Here is a 4,077-nt window from a genome sequence, read left to right on the forward strand (position 1 = left end):
CTCTCTGTTTAGCAACACCTTTACTGGAGCTTACATCTCCTACTATAGTGAAATTGAAGACAAAACACGATTGTTCCCATATTTCTTTGGTCTTTTCTTTTGGTGAATTGTGCATTACAGACAAAATCTGCTAGTTTTTTTAATGCCCAACATCAGCCAGATAGAAAAGTCACGGAGATTCTTGAGCGTGGGAGAAACGGGTTTCCCGATAGGGGCATATGGGAAGAAAGGGTGATCCAGACATTTAAACATGGCAGACCAGGCTTTCTTTGGGATTTAAAGAGTATCCGGTAACCTGCCTTCATTGTCGATATTTTGGTAGGGATAGTTGCTTAAACCTCCCATGTTTAGCTATGTTGGAATTGTATGAGTTGTGGCAATATAATATAACAACACCAATATGCAATTTGGTGAAGAGGGTTTCTATTGAAAAAGATAAAAATGACCTCTTATCCCCATACCAGCACTGACAATGTTTATTTCCCATTACAGGAGTCTCAAGATGGGTGTCCGGAATTCCTGCATTCGTGCTACCAATCCGGTAAGGCTAATGGGATATAACATGTTACTGAAGAGTGCAATGGCCTCAGTCCGGAGGAGATGATTAGTATTTATTGTTTAAAGTAGCAATATATTCCATAGCACAATGTTAGGGAAAACTAAAGCGAATTTGGAATAAAATGGGAAGCCAAGGTTCCTGTTTGAGGGAGCTAGAACAGAGAATTACGGTCTAGGACCTAAGCATTTTAGATAAAAGATCCCATACCTGTACTCTCCCATAGACTCCATTTTATCCAAATAATAAAAATTGTTAAAAATTATGTCCTTTTTCTCTGTAATAATAAAACAGTAGCTTGTACTTGATCCCAACTAAGATATAATTAATCCTTATTTGAAGCAAAACCAGCCTATTGGGGTTATTTAATGTTTAAATTAATTTCTAATAGACTAAAAGGCATGAAGACCCAAACTACAGAAAAATCTGTTATCCGGAAAACCCCAGGTCCCGAGCATTCCGGATAACAGGTCCCATACCTGTATAAACATCAAACAAATAGCAATGCCATGATGTAGATTAGAATTGGAATATGGATTTACCAGTGGAGAATAAAATCTTGAGCCTGGTGACATTTCAGCGCAGAGAGAGATTGAGAAGTAGCAGCTACTGACACCAGCAGATTTACTCCTCACTGGAGCTGGAGGGCTTGGCCAACAGTTTTAGTGATTCTAGAATTGAAAGAAAAAAAGTGTAAATTACAGTAATTTAGGCAGGCAATAACCAACTATTGTTTCCATAACTTTTTCTCCTTTTCTACAGGACAATCATGAAGTTTTGTCTCCAAAACTTTGTGATTTGCGGCCAAGGTTACATCTATTGGCCAATAAAAATCAAGTAATCGGAGAAATTAAGAAGGAGATGCGCATTGCAGCGGGCGCTGAAAAGCTCTACAGAGTGACCTCAGACAAGGAGACCTTAGTCCGTCTGAGGAAGTTTATGAAGGAGTCAGGGAAAAAGCTAAAAATTCTTTATGCCACCCTTCAAAACCTGAATGTGGTAATTGCACAAAAGGACCCTGAGATTCACCCAGGTTCTCCCCATGACCCACCAACAAATGCCACAGAGGATTCCTGTGTTAGGGATGAGTTACCAGCAGTTGCCTTGACACCGGAAGAACCAGCCACCACAAGTGAGAGGGACACCACGGCAGAAGATCCAGCACCAGCACTGCCACTGGCTGTCACTGAGGGCAGGTAAGATGCAGAGTTCGGCTTATTATGAACTGTATTCTCTGTATATGGCCAGGGCCGCCATCAGGGGGGCACAGGGGGGGGGGGACAGTTGTACCGGGCTCTGAAGTTTTTTTGGAGTGTTAGGGGGACAGCCTGCTGCAATGTTTATAATAGAGGACTGGGGCTCTGGTGTGCCCTCTTTGGTTGTTTAAGTTCAAGTCCCCGGTAAAGCGGTACAGGGATTGGATGGGTAAAGTAGAAACTTCCCCTCCAGCCTAACCAATCCCAATGCAGTTTCACCGGGAACTTAATCGACCAATGAGGGCACAAAGATCTGAATAGGACAGAAATAATGCTGGACCTGGAGCTCCCGTCCTTTCTTAGAAACTTTGCAGAATGCTGACGGGGGGGGGCTGCCACCAATGTTTTTTTTTTACTTAAAGGAGGGTCCTGGCCACCAGTGGTTTTTTATAAATTGGGGGGGGCAAGCAATCAATATTTTTTTAACTTGCAGGAGGGGGGCCCCTGATCACCAATGGCTTTTTATAACTTGGGGTGGGGTTACTGTTTCAGCTCTGATGTTTGTTTGGCTTTTTTTCTGTGGGGTGGGCGAGATATGGGTGGGGCTTGGGGGCAGGTGGGCCCAGAAAATTTTGCCGGACAGGCCCTGATGATTTCTGAAGGAGGCCCTGTATACGGCTATTGTACTTCTTTTGGTGGAGTTGTAATACTCCAGATACAGACATGGCACCTGAATTCACCCTGTACTGAGCTGGCAAATCGTTTTCTGCCTCTGAAAGGGCTGAACTCCAATGTCTATGTACATATAAAGCTCTTAGCTTCCCATGTTAGTAAAACACAAGCATAATAACAAACTTACATTTTCCCTATAGTGAGATGTCTGCGGATGAAGTGAACATCGGCTCAACTCATCCAGAAAACACAGCAGAAGACTTTCCACCGGCTGTGACGACGGAACCAGAGTAAGATACAGTACAACCTGCAACTGATGATACTATCAACATTTCATTTTCATTTGAAATAACAATGAGTTAAAGGGGACCTGTCACCCTAAGAAATAATTTCAAATTCTTTTCTATCATGTTAGTTGAGCAAAATAAACTTTACTTACACTGTATTTATTATTTAAATTTTGTTTCCTTCTGTCTTGGAATTATACAATAACAGCAAGCAGGCAGCAGCCATTTTGTGGACCCGTTTATTAAGGGAAATTGTGTATCACCCCAAAATCTTGTGTATGCACCAGAATGGGGGACCTAATGTCCATGTGCAGTGCCCTACACAATTATAGAGCCTGAGGAGGGAAGGGGGAATGTGAGGAGAGCAGTGACATGTAGGAAGTGCTGAATGGAAAGTGAAAGTAATTGTCTGCCCCTCCTCTATGCCACGGGCATAGAGGCGGGGCAGGTAGTATTTGATTGACAGTTTAAATATTTAAACACCTTTATAACAGGTATGGATGTTTTAATGAAAAATATTTTTGGGGTTTCATATTTAATTTGCAAAGGACTTTCATTCTGCAGCTTTTTATGTGTAGGTGACAGGTCCACTTTAAATTCTGTGTAATTCTTTTTCAGAGTTTTTCATTTGACCAACTGCACTCTGCAAGACTTCACCCAACGAGGTTTCCTAGGCGAGGGCGGATTTGGGAAGGTAATATTTAACTTAATCCATAATTAGGATGACTATTGGGCACATGCAAGAACACTGGCTAAACAGTTAGTTCTGTTACCTTGCAATGCTGGGAGCAAGATGGATTCTTGGAGCTCTCTGCAAGGGGTTTGGAGGTTCTGCATGTATCTTCCTGTGTTTCTTCAAAATTCCCTCAATATATTCTCTCATTCCAGGTTCTCCATGTGCAACACCCGGCATCAAAAAAATCGTATGCCCTGAAGATCTTAAAAAAAAAGAAGATCACCACCTTAAGGGATGTTGAAAGGTCAGTTTATGGGAATGATCAACTTGGCTGGTTGGCTTTATTACTTACCCATGTCCCTTTCAAACAGCTATAGCGCTCTGATATTACCCTGATAATGCAAGCAATGCCTAACTAGTTATGTGTCTTGGGACTTCCACTAACATCTCCCATTAGTACTATACTAAATAATCTAAGACAATAATGTGGCTCCTATGGGCAGAATGACACTTTCTCTACTGGCTTGTTTTGACAATGAATGCTTTTAATAGTCAGGATTATGGTCGAGAAACGGGTTGCTCTCGCAGCAGCTGTCCACCCCTTCACCATGGATCTACATGCCACCTTCCAGTCAGAACACCATCTCTTCTTCCTCATGGAGTATGTCGCTGGAGGCTGCTTAAGAACTC

At 42.2% G+C, this 4,077-nt stretch overlaps 1 long non-coding RNA gene across 1 annotated transcript; it reads right to left on the reverse strand.

Moving 5' to 3' along the window:
* Positions 1-449: 449 nt before the first annotated feature.
* LOC121397272 lies at positions 450-2,751 on the reverse strand. Its single transcript, XR_005963618.1, has 3 exons — positions 2,612-2,751; positions 1,099-1,227; positions 450-547 (listed from the first exon to the last, which is right to left on the reverse strand). It is a non-coding gene; the product is annotated as an uncharacterized LOC121397272 (long non-coding RNA).
* Between the last annotated feature and the right edge of the window lie 1,326 nt (positions 2,752-4,077).

This window comes from Xenopus laevis, chromosome 8L (assembly GCF_017654675.1).
Source record: "Xenopus laevis strain J_2021 chromosome 8L, Xenopus_laevis_v10.1, whole genome shotgun sequence".
NCBI lineage: Eukaryota > Metazoa > Chordata > Amphibia > Anura > Pipidae > Xenopus > Xenopus laevis.